Source organism: Dendrobates tinctorius, unplaced genomic scaffold (assembly GCF_039654945.1).
Source record: "Dendrobates tinctorius isolate UK_male_01 unplaced genomic scaffold, ASM3965494v1 ptg000245l, whole genome shotgun sequence".
NCBI classification, from domain to species: domain Eukaryota; kingdom Metazoa; phylum Chordata; class Amphibia; order Anura; family Dendrobatidae; genus Dendrobates; species Dendrobates tinctorius.
The window spans coordinates 8,621,256-8,641,509 of NW_027361912.1; the positions used below are offsets into that span (position 1 = coordinate 8,621,256).

General features: G+C 46.1%; 10 non-coding genes and 1 pseudogene across 10 annotated transcripts; all 11 read right to left on the bottom strand.

Annotated features, from left to right (window-relative positions):
• Positions 1 to 1,596: 1,596 nt before the first annotated feature.
• Positions 1,597 to 1,737, bottom strand: LOC141060914 (U4 spliceosomal RNA). Its single transcript, XR_012222825.1, has one exon. It is a non-coding gene; the product is annotated as a U4 spliceosomal RNA (small nuclear RNA).
• Positions 1,738 to 2,019: 282 nt separating this feature from the next.
• Positions 2,020 to 2,160, bottom strand: LOC141062719 (U4 spliceosomal RNA). Its single transcript, XR_012224459.1, has one exon. It is a non-coding gene; the product is annotated as a U4 spliceosomal RNA (small nuclear RNA).
• Positions 2,161 to 2,443: 283 nt separating this feature from the next.
• LOC141060987 (U4 spliceosomal RNA) lies at positions 2,444 to 2,584 on the bottom strand. The gene has a single exon (XR_012222891.1). It is a non-coding gene; the product is annotated as a U4 spliceosomal RNA (small nuclear RNA).
• Positions 2,585 to 2,870: 286 nt separating this feature from the next.
• On the bottom strand, positions 2,871 to 3,011 carry LOC141062353 (U4 spliceosomal RNA). The gene has a single exon (XR_012224128.1). It is a non-coding gene; the product is annotated as a U4 spliceosomal RNA (small nuclear RNA).
• A 284-nt stretch (positions 3,012 to 3,295) lies between these two features.
• LOC141062183 (U4 spliceosomal RNA) lies at positions 3,296 to 3,436 on the bottom strand. Its single transcript, XR_012223975.1, has one exon. It is a non-coding gene; the product is annotated as a U4 spliceosomal RNA (small nuclear RNA).
• A 1,550-nt stretch (positions 3,437 to 4,986) lies between these two features.
• Positions 4,987 to 5,125, bottom strand: LOC141061824 (U4 spliceosomal RNA). Its single transcript, XR_012223649.1, has one exon. It is a non-coding gene; the product is annotated as a U4 spliceosomal RNA (small nuclear RNA).
• A 5,461-nt stretch (positions 5,126 to 10,586) lies between these two features.
• Positions 10,587 to 10,683, bottom strand: LOC141062784 (U4 spliceosomal RNA; annotated as a pseudogene).
• Positions 10,684 to 10,968: 285 nt separating this feature from the next.
• On the bottom strand, positions 10,969 to 11,109 carry LOC141062388 (U4 spliceosomal RNA). The gene has a single exon (XR_012224160.1). It is a non-coding gene; the product is annotated as a U4 spliceosomal RNA (small nuclear RNA).
• A 256-nt stretch (positions 11,110 to 11,365) lies between these two features.
• LOC141061788 (U4 spliceosomal RNA) lies at positions 11,366 to 11,506 on the bottom strand. Its single transcript, XR_012223616.1, has one exon. It is a non-coding gene; the product is annotated as a U4 spliceosomal RNA (small nuclear RNA).
• Positions 11,507 to 11,789: 283 nt separating this feature from the next.
• On the bottom strand, positions 11,790 to 11,930 carry LOC141062549 (U4 spliceosomal RNA). The gene has a single exon (XR_012224306.1). It is a non-coding gene; the product is annotated as a U4 spliceosomal RNA (small nuclear RNA).
• A 284-nt stretch (positions 11,931 to 12,214) lies between these two features.
• On the bottom strand, positions 12,215 to 12,355 carry LOC141062019 (U4 spliceosomal RNA). Its single transcript, XR_012223826.1, has one exon. It is a non-coding gene; the product is annotated as a U4 spliceosomal RNA (small nuclear RNA).
• Positions 12,356 to 20,254: the final 7,899 nt, after the last annotated feature.

Below are 20,254 nucleotides of genomic sequence, written 5' to 3' on the forward strand. Positions count from 1 at the left end.
ACTGTGGGATTCATTCAGGCCCTGTTTATTTAACACCGCAATGTGACCGGCAGAAATTGCCTAGTGTATGACAAACTACAAGGTGTATATAGAATTGGGCAGAACTGGAATCTCCCTAGAGTGTAGGTCTGTAAGAACGGAATAACTTCTCAACTTATCCTTACAGAGTCACACACAGATAGCTTCACTGTGGCCGTGATAACAGCCATTACAAGGTACTGAGAGGAGCATGCACGTACACCGCTGTCCAGTGTATGTAAAATTGTCAAGCTCTGTGTTTTAGTATACGGACTGACACATGCTGTCTCTCTATAGTTTTGAATGTAATCAAACAGCAAATATACTAAACTGTTTGAAAACCTGAGAAAACTATAAGGTGGAGGTCTGTAAGAATCGAACAACTCCTCGACTTATCCTTACAGAGCCACACACAGATAGCTTCACTGTGGCCGTGATAACAGCCGTTACACGGTACTGAGAGAGGAGCGTGCACGTACACCGCTGACCATTGTATGTAAAATTGTCAAGCTCCGTGTTTTAGTATACGGACTGACACACGCTGTCTCTCTATAGTTTTGAATGTAATCAAACAGCAAATATACTAAACTGTTTGAAAACCAGACAAAACTGTAAGGTGGAGGTCTGTAAGAACAGAACAACTCCTCGACTTATCCTTACAGAGTCACACACAGATAGCTTCACTGTGGCCGTGATAACAGCTGTTACACGGTACTGTGTGAGGAGCGTACACTGCCATACGGTGTGTGAAAAATGAACGCTCTGTAAATCACAAGGACAAAACAATAAAATCTGGATTGCTTTGAAAAAAACAGTTTGCTCAGCAGTGGGCACACAGCAATGCAGCTACCAGGTAGACTTAAAAGGCAGCCTAATAACTAACTGAGCTGATGCACCAAAATATAGCCTCCCCTTGCACTGCACAGTGACTGGTGTGTTGTACAGGCAAAATCGCTAGCAGCAGATTCAGTTTTTGGTATCTTCTTCCCTGCCTAACACTCTCCCTACAGAATCAGCAGCAGCTCTCCCTATTCTGAGATCAGCATGAGTAACTTGGCGGTCGGCGTCCCCGCCCTTTTATACCCCCTGTGACGCTCAACAAAGCAAGCCAATCACTTGCATGCCCTTCTCCAAGATGATGGGGACCGCTGCCTATGTCATTACGTTGCCCACAGTGTCCGTTGTTCCTGATTGGCTGCAAAAAGGGCACTCAAGCAAATTCAGTCTTTCAAAAGTGCGCAGCCCACGGCAAAATCCTGCTAGCACACGGCCAGCGCACGATCTGCGCACCCTATGCTAAAGATAGGGTGCGCAGATTGCAAGCGCCCATCTGCGCTAGTAGGCGGCAATGACCGGATGGGGCGGGGCTTAGCGGCGCCGTGCGCTGAAGGAAATAAACGCTAGTGTAAAACTAGCCTAAGGGCTCAGGAAAGATGTAATTTTTGGCAATTACAGGCAGATCGCCTCACTCTCTTCTTCTGCTCCAGGCAACAAACATCAATCCATTGCTATGAGAAACAAAGCTTCTCTTCCACACTGGAAGGAGCTAAGACTGTCATTTGAATACCATGGATTAAGTCTCCTGAGAGACCAACAAAAATTGCCAAAGCTGACTGTATTTCAAGTCAACATGGCGGGGTATTGGGAAAAGTTTTCAATTAGCAATAATCACGCCTCGGTTAAACCTCAGAAGCTACGATACTGCCACTGCGCAAAGTTGAAGGAATTGAGGTGACCAAGGGCTTCCCACTTCCAAGGCAGAGCTTGTTTAAGCCATGGTGAGTTCCAAATCCCCACTAGCCCTCCACGCTGCTTCCAGGCATCCTGGGCTTCCACATTCTAAAGGTTCAGGAAAGATGTAATTTTTGGCAATTACAGGCAGATCGCCTCACTCTCTCCTTCAGCTCCAGGCAACAAACATCAATCCATTGCTGTGGGAAGCAAGATTTCTCTTTCACACGGGAAGAAGCTAAGACTGTCATTTGCATACCATGCATTAAGTCTACTGAGAAACCAACAAAAACTGTCAAAGCTGACTGTATTTCAAATCAACAAGGTGGGGTATTGGGAAAAGTTTTCAATTAGCAAAAATCACGCTTCGGTTAAACCTCATGGGCTACGATATTGCCCCTGCACAAAGTAGAAGGAACTGTTGTGACCAAGGCCTTCCAGCTTCCAAGGCAGTGCTTGTTTAAGCCATGGTGAGTTCCAAATCACCACTTGCCCACCCACGCTGCTTCCAGGTATCCTGGGCTTCCACATTCTAAGGGCTCAGAAAAGACAAAATTTTTAGCAATTACAGGCAGATCGCCTCACTCTCTTCTTCTGCTCCAGGCAACAAACATCAATCCATTGCTATGAGAAACAAGGCTTCTCTTCCACACTGGAAGGAGCTAAGACTGTCATTTGAATACCATGGATTAAGTCTCCTGAGAGACCAACAAAAATTGCCAAAGCTGACTGTATTTCAAGTCAACATGGCGGGGTATTGGGAAAAGTTTTCAATTAGCAATAATCACGCCTCGGTTAAACCTCAGGAGCTACGATACTGCCACTGCGCAAAGTTGAGGGAATTGAGGTGACGAAGTCCTTCCGACTTCCAAATCAGAGCTTGTTTAAGCCATGGTGAGTTCCAAATCACCACTTGCCCACCCACGCTGCTTCCAGGTATCCTGGGCTTCCACATTCTAAGGGCTCAGAAAAGACATAATTTTTAGCAATTACAGGCAGATTGCCTCAGTCTCTCCTTCTGCTCCAGTCAACAAACATCAATCCATTGCTGTGGGAAGCAAGGCTTCTCTTCCACAGTGGGAGGAGCTAAGAAGACTGTCCTTTGCATACCATGGATTAAGTCTCCTGAGAGACCAACAAAAATTGCCAAAGCTGACTGTATTTCAAGTCATCATGGTGGGATATTGGGAAAAGTTTTCAATTAGCAATAATCACTCCTCGGTTAAACCTCATGGGCTACGATATTGCCACTGCGCAACCTTGAGAGAACAGTTGTGACCAAGGCCTTCCTGCTTCCAAAGCAAAGCTTGTTTAAGATATGGTGAGTTCCAAATCCTCACTAGCCCTCCCACACTGCTTCCAGGCATCCTGGGCTTCCACATTCTAAGGGCTCAGTTAAGATGTAATTTTTTGGCAATTACAGGTAGATCGCCTTACTCGCTTCTTCTGCTACAGTCAGCAAACATCAATCCATTGCTGTGGGAAGCAAGGCTTCTCTTCCACACTGGGAGGAGCTAAGACTGTCCTTTGCATACCACGGATTAAGTCTCCTGAGAGACCAACAAAAATTGCCAAAGCTGACTGTATTTCAAGTCATCATGGTGGGGTATTGAGAAAAGTTTTCAATTAACAATAATCACGCCTCGGTTAAACATCATGGGCTACGATATTGCCACTGCGCAAAGTTGAAGGAACATTTGTGACCAAGGCCTTCCCGCTTCCAAGGCAGTGCTTGTTTAAGCCATGGTGAGTTCCAAATCACCACTAACCCACCCACGCTGCTTCAAGGCATCCTGGGCTTCCACATTTTAAGGCTAGTTTCACACTAGCGTTTATTTGCTGCAGCGCACAGTGCCGCTAAGCCCCGCCCCATGCCGGCTCCATGCCCGCCCCATCCGGTTATCGCCTCCCACTAGCGCACATGGGCGCTTGCGATCTGCGCACCCTATCTTTAAAAGGAAATCAGTGCATAGATGTCCAAGGTATGATAAAATCACAAATCTTTATTAGATAACACAGGTAGAAAAGCACAAACAATGACAAACAAAGGGTGACACAAGCAGAAGCAGAGCAAAGGGGTATACAGTGTCAAAAACCTCACTCTGACCCTTATCGTGAGTAAACACCTGGTGGTAAAGATAAATGAGTATCCAAGTATAAACATCCAATATATAACAGGCAGACTAGTGAAAAGCAGTAAGGGGTAAAATCCCCAGCTGGACAGCCATATAATCAGGGGTGAAGTTACAAAGACACAAAAGCAAGGTAAACATACCAGGAGGGGAGAGGGGAGAGACACTGAATCCCAAGCTCAGCTGACCCCGACGTACGTTTCGGAAATGATCTTCCTTCACTAGTCTGCCTGTTATATATTGGGTGTTTATACTTGGATACTCATTTATCTTTACCACCAGGTGTTTACTCACGATAAGGGTCAGAGTGAGCTTTTTGACACTGTATACCCCTTTGCTCTGCTTCTGCTTGTGTCACCCTTTGTTTGTCATTGTTTGTGCTTTTCTACCTGTGTTATCTAATAAAGATTTGTGATTTTATCATACCTTGGACATCTATGCACTGATTTCCTTTTGCTGCTTCTTATTGATTACAGTGTGTCCTACACTGATTTTCCATGGGCTGATTGTGTTGGTTTTCTTTTCATCTGTACCCACAATTAATATATGATGTTATACTGTTTCAGCCTTGTGGTCTGTCATTTTTATTTAGCACCCTATCTTTAGCATAGGGTGCGCAGATCGTGCGCTGGCCGTGCGCTAGCAGGAATTTGCCGTGCGCTGCGCACTTTTGAAGGTGCGCCCGTGTTCGCCGAACGCAGCATGTTGCATTTTGGCACGCATGGCGCACCTTCAAAAGTGCGCAGCGCACGCCAAATTCCTGCTAGCGCATGGCCAGTGCACGATCTGCGCACCCTATGCTAAAGATAGGGTGCGCAGATTTCAAGCGCCCATGTGCGCTAGTAGGAGGCGATAACCGGATGGGGCGGGCAGGGAGCCAGTAGGGGGCGGGGCTTAGCAGCGCCGTGCACTGCAGCAAAAAAACGTTAGTGTGAAATTAGCCTAAGGGCTCAGGAAAAACATAATTTTTGGCAATTACAGGCAATTCGCCTCACTCTCTCCTTCTGCTACAGGCAACAAACATCAATCCATTGCTGTGGGAAGCAAGGCTTCTCTTCCACACTGGGTGGAGCTAAGACTCTGTCATTTGCATCCATGGATTAAGTCTCCTGAGACCAACAAAAATTGCCAAAGCTGACTGTATATCAAGTCATCATGGCAGGATATTGGGAAAAGTTTTCAATTAGCAATAATCACGCCTCGGTTAAACCTCATGGGCTACGATATTGCCACTGCGGAAAGTTGAAAGAACTGTTGTGACCAAGGCCTTCCCGCTTCCAAGGCAGAGCTTGCTTAACCCCTTCCTGACATCAGACATACTATCCCGTCCATGGGACCCGGGCCCCTATGCCCATGGACGGGATAGTACGTCTACCGCGATCAGCGGCGCCCACGTGGTGAGCGCCGCTGATCGTGGCCGGGTGTCAGCTGATTATCACAGCTGACACCCGACACGTTAACCCCTTGCACACTGCGATCAAACATGATCGCGGTGTACCGGGGGTTAAATGGAAGCATCGGCAGGGAGGGGGCTCCCTCTGTGCTTCCCTGAGCCCCCCACGGCAGCGCAATGTGCAGCGCTGCTGCTGGGGTCTCTTTCTGTACAGGCCCCCGAATCCAAGATGACGATGGGGGCCGGTAGGGAGCTGATTTCCTCATGCCTGCAAAGCACAGGCATGAGGAAGTCTGCAGTAGTGCCTGTGACAGATCGCTGATCTGTCACAGTGATCTGTGATGTGACAGATCAGCGATCTGTCACAGGACAGTGATGTCCCACCTGGGACTACGTAATATAGTTAAAAAAAAAAAGTGTTAAAATAATTTAAAAAAAAAAATCGCCAAATAAATTAGAAAAAAAAATATTCCCCCAATAAATCCATTTTTTCAAAATAAAAAAACCAAAACAATAAAAGTATACATATTAGGTATCGCCGTGTCCGTAACGACCCGCCCTATAAAACTGTCCAATTAGTTAACCCCTTTAGCGAATCCCTTAAAAAATAAAAATAAAAAACAAAGCAAAAAAATAATGATTTATTATCATACCGCCAAACAAAAAGTGCAATAACGCGCGATCAAAAAGATGCATATAAATATCCATGGTACCGCTGAAAACATCATCTTGTCCCGCAAAAAACGAGCTGCCATGCAGCATCATCAGGGAAAAAATAAAAAAGTTATAGCTCGCAGAATAAAGCGATGCAAAAATAATTATTTTTTATATAAAATAGTTTTCATTGCATAAAACCGACAAAACATAAAAAACGACCTAAATGAGGTATCGCTGTAACCGTACTGACCCGAAGAATAAAACCGCTTTATCAATTTTACCACACGCGGAACGGTGTAAACGCACCCCCCCAAAAGAAATTCATGAAACGCTGGTTTTTGTTCATTCAGCGTCCCAAAAATCGGAATAAAAAGCGATCAAAAAATGTCACGTGCCCGAATATGGTACCAATAAAACCGTCAACTCGTCCTGCAAAAAATAAGACCTCACATGAGTCGGTGGGTCAAAATACGAGAAGAGAAGAAAAAGAACCACTGCAAATAGCGCACACTGAACCAGTACAAAAACAATGTTTTATTGATGCAGCAATACAATTAAAAACATAATAAAAGCATATGAAGCATCCCACAATATATAACAGTGAAGTATGGCATATCACAATTATAGATTATGCTGTAATAACCTGTATATCAACCATGTGGTCCAACCTCACTGCAATTAATCACAACAACCACCCCATAAACCTGCTCATGGAGACCAAGGGCCCTAATATTGCACAATCGCTGCATGAAATAATTCCATGCATGTGTCCCTAAATATTCACTGGTTAGGGCACACAGGCCATAATAAGCCAACAGCAATATGGCCAATGCCCACAATCCAATATTCAATTGTACCACACAAAAATTACTCCAGAGCAACCAATAATAAGGTCGCAGTGAAAATACAGCTATAACCAAGTGGGTGCTACACCCAGGATCATACCCCACGCGTATCGCCGCAACCCATGCGGCTTCATCAGGTGGGTCAAAATACGGAAAAATTATAGCTCTCAATATGTGGTGATGCAAAAACTATTTTTACAATAAAAAGCGTCTTTTAGCCTATGACAGCTGCCAAATATAAAAACTCACCACAAATAGTAAATCAAACCCCCTGTTATCACCCCCTTAGTTAGGGAAAAATAATAAAATTAAAAGAAAATGTATTTATTTCCATTTTCCCATTAGGGTTAGGGTTATGGCTAGGGTTAGGGCTAGGGTTAGGTGGGGGTTAGGGTTGGAGTTAGAATTGGGGGGTTTCCACTGTTTGGGCACATCAGGTGCTCTCCAAATGCAACATGGCGTCTGATCTCAATTCCAGCCAATTCTGAGTTGAAAAAGTCAAATGGTGCTCCTTCCCTTCCAGCTCTGCCATGCACCCAAACAGTGTTCTACCCCCACATATAGGGTATCAGCCTACTCAGGACAAATTGCAAAACAACTTTTGGGGTCCAATTTCTCCTGTTACTCTTAGGAAAATAAAAAATTGGGGGCAAAAATATCATTTTTGTGGGGAAAAAAATGGTTTTTTATTTTCACGCCCGGGCGCTTTAAACTTCTGTGAAGCACTTGGGGGTTCAAAGTGCTCACCACACATCTAGATAAGTTCCGTGGGGGGTCTAGTGTCCAAAATTGGGACACTTGTGGGGAGTTTCAATAGTTTAGGTACATCAGGGGCTCTCCAAATGCACATGACACCCGCAGACCATTCCATCAAAGTCTGCATTCCAAAACATCACTACTTCCCTTCCGAGCCCCGACGTGTGTCCATACAGTAGTTTTCTCCCACATATGGGGTGTCAGCATACTCAGGACAAATTGGACAACAACTTTTCGGGTTCAATTTCTCCTGTTACCCTTGGGAAAATTAAAAAATTAGGGACTAATTGATCATGCTTGTGGAAAAAATAAAAAATATCATATTTTCATGCCCGGGCATTATAAACTTCTGTGAAGCCCTTGGGGGTTCAAAGTGCTCACCACACATCTAGATTAGTTCTGTGGGGGGTTTACTGTCCAAAATGGGGTCACTTGTGGGGAGTTTCAATAGTTTATGTACATCAGGGGCTCTCCAAACGCACATGACACCCGCAGACCATTCCATCAAAGTCTGCATTCCAAAACGTCACTACTTCCCTTCCGAGCCCCGACGTGTGCCCATACAATAGTTTTCTCCCACATATGGGGTGTCAGTGTACGCAGGACAAATTGGACAACAACTTTTGGGGTTCAATTTCTCCAGATACCCTTGGGAAAATAAAAAAAATTGGGGACGAATTGATCATGTTTGTGGAAAAAATAAAAATTTTTTATTTTCATGCCCGGGCATTATAAACTTCTGTGAAGCCCTTGGGGGTTCAAAGTGCTCACCACACATCTAGATAAGTTCCTTAGGGGGTCTAGTTTCCAAAATGGGGTCATTTGTGGGGGTTTCCACTGTTTAGGTACATTAGGGGCTCTCCAAAGGCAACATGACACCCGCAGACCATTCCATCAAAGTCTGCATTCCAAAACATCACTACTTCCCTTCCAAGCCCCGACATGTGCCCATACAGTAGTTTTCTCCCACATATGGGGTATCAGCGTACTCAGGACAAATTGGACAGCAACTTTTGGGGTACAATTTCTCCTGTTACCCTTGGGAAAATAAAAAAAATTGGTGACTAAAAGATCATGTTTGTGGAAAAAATACAATTTTTTTATTTTAACGCCCGGGCGTTATAAACTTCTGTGAAGCACTGGGGGGTTTAAAGTGCTCACCACACATCTAGATAAGTTCCTTGGGGGGTCTAGTTTCCAAAATGGGGTCATTTGTGGGGGATTTCTGCTGTTTTGCTACATCAGGGGTTTTGCAATCGCGACATGGTGTCTGATCTCAATTCCAGCCAAAAACGTCAAATGGCGCTGCTTCCCTTCTGAGCTCTGCCATGTGCTCAAATAGTGGTTTACCCCCACATGTGGGGTATCAGCGTACTCAGGACAAATTGCACAATAACTTTTAGGGTCCTGTTACCCTTGGAATAATAAGAATTGAGGGTGAAAAGATCATTTTTTTGGAAAAAATATGATTTTTTAATTGTACTGCTGTACGTTATAAACCTCTGTGAAGCCCTTGTGGGGTCAAAGTTCTCACCACATATCTAGATAAGTTCCTTAGGGGGTCTAGTTTCCAAAATGGTGTCATTTGTGGGGGGTTTCCACTGTTTTGGTACATCAGGGGTTTTCCAATCGCGACATGGTGTCCGATCTCAATTCCAGCCAAAAACGTCAAATGGCGCTGCTTCCCTTCCGAGCTCTGCCATGCGCTCAAATAGTGGTTTACCCCCACATGTGGGGTATCAGCGTACTCAGGACAAATTGCACAATAACTTTTAGGGTCCTGTTACCCTTGGGAAAATAAAAATTGGGAGTGAAAAGATCATTTTTGTGGAAAAAATATGATTTTTTAATTGTACCGCTGTACGTTATAAACTTCTGTGAAGCCCTTGTGGGTTCAAAGTTCTCACCACATATCTAGATAAGTTCCTTGGGGGTCTAGTTTCCAAAATGGGGTCAATTGTGGGGGGTTTCCACTGTTTAGGTACATCAGGGGCTCTCCAAACGTGACATGGCGTCCGATCTGAATTCCAGCCAATTTTGCATTGAAAAAGTCAAACGGCGCTCCTTCCCTTCTTAGCTCTGCCATGCGCCGAAACAGTGGTTCCCCCCCACATATCAGGTATCATCGTACTCAGGACAAATTGCACAATAACTTTTCCAGTCCAAATTTTCCTGTTACCCTTGGTAAAATAAAAAAAATTGAACCTGAAGTATTTTTTTGTGAAAAAAATTTAGATGTTCATTTTTTTTTTAAATATTCAAAAAATTCCTGTGACGCACCTAAAGGGTTAACAAAGTTCTTGAATGTGGTTTTGAGCACCATAAGGGGTGCAGTTTTTAGAATGGTGTCAATTTTGGGTATTTCTTATCATATAGACCCCTCAAAGAAGCTTCAAATGTGATGTGGTCCGTAAAAATAAAAAGGTGTTGCAAAAATGAGAAATCGCTGGTCAAATTTTAACCCTTATAACTTCCTAACAAAAAAAAATTTGGTTTCAAAATTGTGCTGATGTAAAGTAAACATGTGGGAAATGTTACTTATCAAGTTTTTTTTGTGCCGTATCTCTGTGATTTAAGGGCATAAAAATTCAAAGTTGGAAAATTGCGAAATTTTCGCCAAATTTCCGTTTTTTTCACAAATAAACACCAGTTGTTTGAATGAAATTTTATGACTATCATGAAGTACAATATGTCACGAGAAAACAATGTCAGAATCACCGGGATCCATGGAAGCGTTCCAGAGTTATGACCTCATAAAGGGACAGTGGTCAGAATTGTAAAAATTGGTCCGGTCATGAACGTGCAAACCACCCTTGGGGTGAAGGGGTTAAGCCATGGTGAGTTCCAAATAACCACTAGCCCTCCCACGCTGATTCCAGGCATCCACATTCTAAGGGCTCAGTTAAGATGCAATTTTTGGCAATTACAGGCAGATCGCCTCACTCTATTCTTCTGCTCCAGGCAACAAACATCAACCCATTGCTGTCAGAAGAAAGACTTCTCTTCCACACTGGGAGGAGCTAAGACTCTTTCATTTGCATACAACGGATTAAGTCTCCTGAGAGACCAACAAAAATTGCCAAAGCTGACTTACTAGTAATCACGCCTCGGTTAAACCTCATGGGCTACGATATTGCCACTGTGCAAAGTAGAAGAAACTGAGGTGACCAAGGCCTTCCCGCTTCCAAGGCAGAGCTTGTTTAAGCCATGGTGAGTTCCAAATCACCACTAGCCCTCCCACGCTGCTTCCAGGCATGCTGGGCTTCCACATTCTAAACGCTCAGAAAAGAAGTAATTTTTGGTAATTATAGGCAGATCGCCTCACTTTCTCCTTCTGCTCCAGGCAACAAACATCAATCCATTGCTGTGGGAAGCACAGCTTCTCTTCCACACTGGAAGGAGCTAAGACTCTGTCATTTGCATACCATGGATTAAGTCACTTGAGAGACCAACAAAAATTGCCAAAGCTGACTGTATTTCAAGCAATCATAGCGGGGTATTGGGATAAGTTTTCAATTAGCAATAACCACGCCTCAGTTAAACCTCATGGGCTACGATATTGCCACGGCGCAAAGATGAACCAACTGATGTGACCAAGGGCTTCCCACTTCCAAGGCAGAACTTGTTTAAGCCATGGTGAGTTTCAAATCACCACTAGCCCTCCCACGCTGCTTCCAGGCATCCTGGGCTTCCACATGCTAAGGGCTCAGTAAAGACATAATTTTGGGCAATTACAGGCAGATGGCCTCACTCTCTCCTTCTGCTCCAGGCAACAAACATCAATCCATTGCTGTGGGAAGCAAGGCTTCTCTTCCACGCTTGGAGAAGCTAAGTCTCCTGAGAGACCAACAAAAATTGCCAAAGCGGACTGTATTTCAAGTCATCATGGCGGGGTATTGGGAAAAGTTTTCAATTAGCAATAATCATGCCTCAGTTAAACCTCATGGGCTACGATAGTGCCACTGTGCAAAGTTAAAGGAACTGAGGTGACCAAGGCCTTCCAGCTTCCAAGGCAGAGCTTGTTTAAGCCATGGTGAGTTCCAAATCACCACTAGCCCTCCCACGATGCTTCCAGGCATCCTGGGCTTCCACATTCTAAGGGCTCAGAAGAGACATAATTTTTGGCAATTACAGGCAGATTGCCTCACTCTCTCCTTCTGCTCCAGGCAACAAACATCAATCCATTGCTGTGAGAAGCAATGGATTTCTTCCACACTGAGAGGAGCTAAGACTGTCATTTGCATACCATGGATTAAGCCTCCTGAGAGACGAACAAAAACTGCCAAAGCTGACTGCACTTCAAATCATCATGGCGGGGTATTGGGAAAAGTTTTCAATTAGCAATAATCACAGCTCGGTTAACCCTCATGGACTACGATATTGCCACTGCACAAAGTTAAAGGAACTGTTGTGACCAAGGCCTTCCAGCTTCCAAGGCAGTGCTTGGTTAAGCCATGGTGAGTTCCAAATCACCACTTGCCCACCCACGCTGCTTCCAGGGATCCTTGGCTTCCACATTCTAAGGGATCAGAAAGACGTAATTTTTGGCAATTGCAAGCAAATCACCTAACTCTCTCTTTCTGCTCCAGGCAACAAACACCAATCCATTGCTGGAAGAAGCAAGCCATCTCTTCCACACTGGGAGGAGCTAAGACTCCATCATTTGCATACCATGGATTAAGTCTCCTGAGTGACCAACAAAAATTGCCAAAGCTGACTGTATTTCAAGTCATCATGGCGGGGTATTGGGAAAAGTTTTCAATTAGCAATAATCACGCCTCGGTTAAACCTCATAGTCTAGGATATTGCCACTGCACAAAGTTGAAAGAACAGTTGTGACCAAGGCCTTCCCGCTTCCAAAGCAGAGCTTGTTTAACCCTCCGTCAGGAACAATGGATCTGACAGGCGCAGCTCTTCTACTTTCATTTCTCCCTTCTCACCAGATTTTCAGGAAACACCCTCCCTCTAGATAGTTTCCTGGCTCTAGCTGCTGTGTGAAACCTGATACCACAGTTGGTCTGCAGAGCTTCAGGATGGAAGATATAGCTGTGCTGGCTTCTCAGGCTCATTGGTCCCGAACACATCACACTTTTTAAGGATGGTATGTAATGTTTTTAGTCATTACTAGAGTTGAGCGAAACGGGTCGAAAAATTTCAAAAGTCGCCGACTTTTGGCAAAGTCGGGTTTCATGAAACGAATCCCGACCCTAGGATGAGGTCGGCCACGAGGTCGGCGACTTACGCGCCAAAGTCGCGTTTCAAAAGTTTGTTTTGCGCTCTTTTTCAGCCAATCAGGATCCACGGACACTGTGGGCAACGTGATGACATAGGCAGGGGTCACCACCATCTTTCAGAAGGGCATGCAAGTGATTGGCTTGCTTTGGTGGGCGTCACAGGGGGTATAAAAGGGCGTGCACGCCGACCGCCATCTTACTTCTGCCGATCTCAGTATAGGGAGAGGTTGCTGCTGATTCTGTAGGGAGAGCGTTAGGCAGGGAAGAAGACAAAAAAACTGCTTCTGCTGCTAGCGATTTGGCCTGCACAACACACCAGTCACTGTGTGTGCAGTGCAAGGGGAGGCTATATAGTGGTGTATCAGTGGTGTTGGTTGTTGGGCTGCCTTCTAAGGCTTCCTGACATTCCTGCATTGCTGTTTACCCACTGCTCCGCAAACTGCTTTTTTAAAAGCAATCCCAATTTTTTTTTTTGTCCTGCTGAGAAGAAAAAAAAACTGCTTCTGCTGCTAGCGATTTGGCCTGCACAACACACCAGTCACTGTGTGTGCAGTGCAAGGGGAGGCTATATTGTGGTGTATCAGTGGTGTTGGTTGTTGGGCTGCCTTTTAAGGCTTCCTGACAGGCTGGCATTGCTGTTTACCCACTGCTCTGCAAACTGCTTTTTTAAAAGCAATCCAATCTCCCTTATCCTCTAGTCACTTTTGTCACAGCTGTGCCATCGAGCCTGTGACATAGCGCTCAGATATCTGTGGGCCTCACACATTCCAAAAGTGTCCAGTGTCCACAAGTGTGTGCAGAAATTCAAAATCTCCCTTATCCTCTCGTCACTTTTGTCACAGCTGTGCCATCGAGCCTGTGACATAGCGCTCAGATATCAGTGGCCCTCACACAATCCAAAAGTGTCCAGTGTCCACAAGTGTCTGCAGAAATTCAAAATCTCCCTTATCCTCTCGTCACTTTTGTCACAGCTGTGCCATCGAGCCTGTCACATAGCGCTCAGATATCAGTGGGCCTCACACAATCCAAAAGTGTCCAGTGTCCACAAGTGTCTGCAGAAATTCAAAATCTCCCTTATCCTCTAGTCACTTTGGTCACAGCTGTGCCATCGAGCCAGTCACATAGCGCTCAGATATTCATTGGGCCTCACACAATAAAAAAGTGTCCAGTGTCCACAAGTGTGTGCAGAAATTCAAAATCTCCCTTATCCTCTCGTCACTTTTGTCACAGCTGTGCCATCGAGCCTGTCACATAGCGCTCAGATATTCATTGGGCCTCACACAATCCAAAAGTGTCCAGTGTCCACAAGTGTCTGCAGAAATTCAAAATCTCCCTTATCCTCTAGTCACTTTGGTCACAGCTGTGCCATCGAGCCTGTGACATAGCGCTCAGATATCAGTGGGCCTCACACAATCCAAAAGTGTCCAGTGTCCACAAGTGTCTGCAGAAATTCAAAATCTCCCTTATCCTCTCGTCACTTTTGTCACAGCTGTGCCATCGAGCCTGTCACATAGAGCTCAGATATCAGTGGGCCTCACACAATCCAAAAGTGTCCAGTGTCCACAAGTGTCTGCAGAAATTCAAAATCTCCCTTATCCTCTCGTCACTTTTGTCACAGCTGTGCCATCGAGCCTGTGACATAGAGCTCAGATATCAGTGGCCCTCACACAATCCAAAAGTGTCCAGTGTCCACAAGTGTCTGCAGAAATTCAAAATCTCCCTTATCCTCTCGTCACTTTTGTCACAGCTGTGCCATCGAGCCTGTCACATAGCGCTCAGATATCCTCAGATGCAGGGTCCACAGGGGACAGCGGTGGTGGGACAGTGCTGCCTAGCCCACGGTATAGGAAACAGTTGGCTGTAGGCGTTCGACCCTCCTCCTCCTCCAGAAGCGAAAGCTCGTCCACAGAGCGCAGTCGTACGAGCACTCCATCTGCAGCTGCCACTGTTGCACACGATGTGTCCCCCTATCGAGCAGCTAGTGGAAAGCGTCAGCAGGCTGTGTTGCAGATGATGTGTTTGGGCAACAGACACACCGCCGAGGTGCTGGCCGAGTACTTGAAGCGACAAACTGAGTCATGGCTGGGCAGTGTACATCTTGAGGCAGGCAAGGTAGTTAGTGATAACGGCCGTAATTTTGTGGCAGCCATAGCCCTTTCAAAACTCAGCCATATACCTTGCTTGGCTCACACCTTGAACCTGGTGGTGCAGTGCTTCCTCAAAAATTATCCGGAGTTAACAGCCCTGCTCCAGAAGGTGCGAAGACTGTGCGCGCACATCCGCCGGTCGCCTGTACACTCCGTTCGTATGCAGAAGCTGCAGCGATTGCTCCACCTTCCCAACCACCGCCTCATTATCGACATTGCAACAAGGTGGAACTCCACCCTGCACATGGTGGAGCGGCTGTGCGAGCAGAGGCAGGCCATAATGCATTTGTGGGAGGATACACGGCCAGGCACTTTGAGAGCAGACATGGAGTTGACAGGTGTGCAGTGGTCGAAGCTGAAAGACCTCTGTAAAGTCCTTCAGTGTTTTGAGGAATGCACACGGCTGGTAAGCGCAGACGACGCCATCCTAAGCATGAGCATCCCACTTATGCGTCTGCTCATGCAAACTTTGACGCACCTTAAGGAGCAGGTGTCTGCAGCCAATGTTGATGAGGAGGAAGAGGAAGAGGGAATCCTTGATGACATTCAGCCATTGTCTGCTCAAGGACCTCTCCTGGACGAGGTGGAGGAAGAAGAGGAGGAGGATGATGGGGATGATTACTTAGGGGAGGAGGATGCATCTCGTGGGGCAAGTGAAAATGTTGGCATGGCAAGGTCTGGTACAGGGTTTGTGTGTGACTGGAGGGATGTGGATTTGCCAGAAAGTGCTCCTCCAACCAGCACTCGCAGTGCATCATTGACACCGGGAACATTGGCCCACATGTCAGATTATGCCTTGCAGATCCTAAAAAGGGACCCCCGCATTGCCAAAATGATGAACGATGACGACTACTGGCCAGCATCCTGGATCCACGCTATAAAGGCAAATTACAAAACATCATGCCACAGGAGAACCTTGACCTAATATTGGCTAATAAACAAGCAACTCTGGTAAATCGGTTGCTTGAGGCATTCCCAGCACACAGCAGCGGTGATGGTTCTCACACGAGCCGTACGGGCCGGGGGCAGCTTGTCAGAGGTGTTCATGGTGCACACAGCAGAAGTGGCGTTGGAGACAGGGGTTTCATGACAATGTTGTGGACTGATTTTTCAAATACCGCTCACACAACTGGTAATACTGCATCGATGGAAAGTGACAGGAGACAGCAGTTGTCAACTATGGATACAAACTACTTTTCCTCCCATATCGATGTTCTCCCACACAGGTCATTCCCCTTTGACTATTGGGCCGCTAAACTGGACACCTGGCCTGAATTGGCCCAATATGCCTTACAGGAGCTCGCTTGCCCAGCTGCAAGTGTGCTATCGGAAAGAGTCTTCAGTGCAGCTGGATCAATCCTGACAGAAAAAAGGACCTGTCTGTCAACCCAAAATGTAGATGATCTAACCTTCATTAAAATGAACCATGCATGGGTTTCTAAGGATTTTGTCCCACCTTCCCCTGATGACACATAGGGTGACAGAAAAATGGCTTGCTTTGGTCCACCTCTTCCTGGGACTTCACCTATTTCGCCTTTTGCATCAGCTGAATGTCCAACATCAACATATGCCACTTTCTAAAACTCCCTAACTGTGCTTCCTCCCCCCCCCCCATGGCCGGGGTCACCACCTAGCGCACGACACCGTGCGAGTGCCGTTGCCCTGGACACCCGCCGTCAGACACACCGCCGTACTATGAGGGGCCCAGTGCCAGTACCGACGCCCACGAGTGGGCCCCCTTGCTTGGGCAGGGCCCCAGCATTTGCAATCTTTACCTCTCCCTGCTCCTTCGCTGTGTAATATGGGCCGTCAAATCCATACTGTGCCTGACACCGTCTGAGCCTGCCTCCAGATGTACAGACATATATTTTGAATGTGTACGCTATCCATACATGTTATCCGGGGATACGGTACCCTTTCTAACCTTTGTGCAATCACGTGCAATCCATACTGTGCCTGACACCGTCTGAGCCTGCCTCATGATGTACAGACATATATTTTGAATGTGTACGCTATCCATACATGTTATCCGGGGATACGGTACCCTTTCTAACCTTTGTGCAATCACGTGCAATCCATACTGGGCCTAACACCGTCTGAGCCTGCCTCCTGATGTACAGACATATATTTTGAATGTGTACGCTATCCATACATGTTATCCGGGGATACGGTACCCTTTCTAACCTTTGTGCAATCACGTGCAATCCATACTGGGCCTAACACCATCTGAGCCTGCCTCCTGATGTATAGACATATATTTTGAATGTGTACGCTATCCATACATGTTATCCGGGGATACGGTACCCTTTCTAACCTTTGTGCAATCACGTGCAATCCATACTGGGCCTAACACCGTCTGAGCCTGCCTCATGATGTATAGACATATATTTTGAATGTGTACGCTATCCATACATGTTATCCGGGGATACGGTACCCTTTCTAACCTTTGTGCAATCACGTGCAATCCATACTGGGCCTAACACCGTCTGAGCCTGCCTCCTGATGTACAGACATATATTTTGAATGTGTACGCTATCCATACATGTTATCCGGGGATACGGTACCCTTTCTAACCTTTGTGCAATCACGTGCAATCCATACTGGGCCTAACACCGTCTGAGCCTGCCTCCTGATGTACAGACATATATTTTGAATGTGTATGCTATCCATACATGTTATCCGGGGATACGGTACCCTTTCTAACCTTTGTGCAATCACGTGCAATCCATACTGGGCCTAACACCGTCTGAGCCTGCCTCCTGATGTACAGACATATATTTTGAATGTGTACGCTATCCATACATGTTATCCGGGGATACGGTACCCTTTCTAACCTTTGTGCAATCACGTGCAATCCATACTGGGCCTAACACCGTCTGAGCCTGCCTCCTGATGTATAGACATATATTTTGAATGTGTACGCTATCCATACATGTTATCCGGGGATACGGTACCCTTTCTAACCTTTGTGCACTCACGTGCAATACATACTGTGCCTGACACCGTCTGAGCCTGCCTCCTGATGTATAGACATATATTTTGAATGTGTACGCTATCCATACATGTTATCCGGGGATACGGTACCCTTTCTAACCTTTGTGCAATCACGTGCAATCCATACTGGGCCTAACACCGTCTGAGCCTGCCTCCTGATGTATAGACATATATTTTGAATGTGTACGCTATGCATACATGTTATCCGGGGATACGGTACCCTTTCTAACCTTTGTGCAATCATGTGCAATCCATACTGGGCCTAACACCATCTGAGCCTGCCTCCTGATGTACAGACATATATTTTGAATGTGTACGCTATCCATACATGTTATCCGGGGATACGATACCCTTTCTAACCTTTGTGCAATCACGTGCAATCCATACTGGGCCTAACACCGTCTGAGCCTGCCTCCTGATGTACAGACATATATTTTGAATGTGTACGCTATCCATACTTGTTATCCGGGGATACGGTACCCTTTCTAACCTTTGTGCAATCACGTGCAATCCATACTGGGCGTGAGAACGGCTGGCGAGCTGTTAAGCAAGCTACAGCACCTGTGGTTTGCTCACGTAAGTTTTTCATTTTTTCAGGAATGACGGTTAGGCCTTATTCCGGAACTGCGGTTGACCTGCACTTACTGGGAAATCATTGTTCGCGGGTAATAATTGTCATCAGTGATCCCCATCACTAACGTTGTTCTGCGGGTTATCTGCACCTGTAAGCGACAAACGCTGGCCTTTTCAGTGTAGCGCACATGCAGCCACGGACATGTAATGGCATGACACACCAGTTAATGGCCAATCTCATGTGCCAGAGCCTCACGTGTCCCTCTAGTAAGCCGGACTCGGACCGCGGGGCATGACGGAGTCTCGTTTGTTAACTGAATTAAGCTTGCAATGTGTGCATCTGTTCTGTAGCTGGCATGGTTGAGGTTTCCCAGGTGGAGTCGAATTTAACCATAGGCTCCACTCCTGGTGGTGCCCTTCTGGACATTCCTTTAAGGTTCAGCTTTGCAACCATACTGCCCACGTAAAACAAACACTTTGCCTTCATGAACGCTGTTTGGAGGGTCATGACTCGTGGGAATAACACCGCCCAATCAGTTAACCTGCTAGAGAGATCGTTCGTTGCTCACAAGCATGACATCACACTCCCTAGGAAGAAGGTAATGCCACTGTGGCGACCGTACTCCTGGGTGCGACACAAGTGCACTGATGCCCAGCCACTGCTCGATGAATCTGCTAGTACATTGACCCAGACCACTACATTCCCCTCGCACGCTACACGGCCTGAATCTGACCCTGATGAAACTCAGGTTACCCTTCCCATATACAGTTCCATCTTACACGGTGACAAAGAGGAAGCTGCAGATGAAAGTGCAGGTTCGGCCCACCCGCCATCAGACACACCACCGAACTATCAGGGGCCCTGTGCCAGTGCCGTCGCCAACGAGTGGGCCCCCCCCTGCTTGCTCAGGATCACAGCACTTGTAAAGTTGAAATACTGTGCAGTGAGATGGAAGATGGGGACGACGAGGAGTCCAGACAAGTACAGGGATTCCCTAGCGAGGAGACTTATTTGATTGTTTTCAATGTTGGGACAGCAATTTTTGGGGAGCACTATACTCTGGAGAATGATAGATGGGGCCCACCATACACTGGAACATTCCAAAGGTGGACAACAGACACTGGAGCAGCATTTACAGGGCCCATTATACACTAGAGCATTAGAAATGGGGCCCATTATATTTGGAGCATTATTTGGGCCCATAAGACAGTGGAGCTTCATCCATGGGGACCAACATATACTGTAGCATTATGTGGAGCTCATCATATACTGTTTCAAACATTATATGGGACCAATGATTCTGTATGGAGAAATAGATGGGCCTCGTCATGAGATGTAAAAAGTGAAGTATTTTTCATTGTACTATACACCGCTATTTCTCTGCCGTCTTGGAGCATGATGAGTTGTGGTATGTGTTAAAGGGGCGCTCTTTCGCCCAGGGCACATGAAAACCTGGAGCCAGCCCTACCCCACCACAACTTTAGACAAATAACCCCCATTTTTCAGTGCGTAACTTGTATTATGAAGTTAATTAAGGTTGACAAGCTTAAGTAAGAAGAATTGATGCTTTTGGCATTCAAATGGGCACTGTAGGTGTGTTTCCTGTCCTCCTCTCACTACCGACTTTTATTCCCCATTGACTTACATTGGGTTTCGTGTTTCGGGACGACCCCGACTTTTCCCTATAATCGGACGATCTTGCTCAACCCGACTTTTGGAAAAGTCGGGTTTCACGAAACGAAACGCGACCCTAAAAAACCAAAAGTCGCTCAA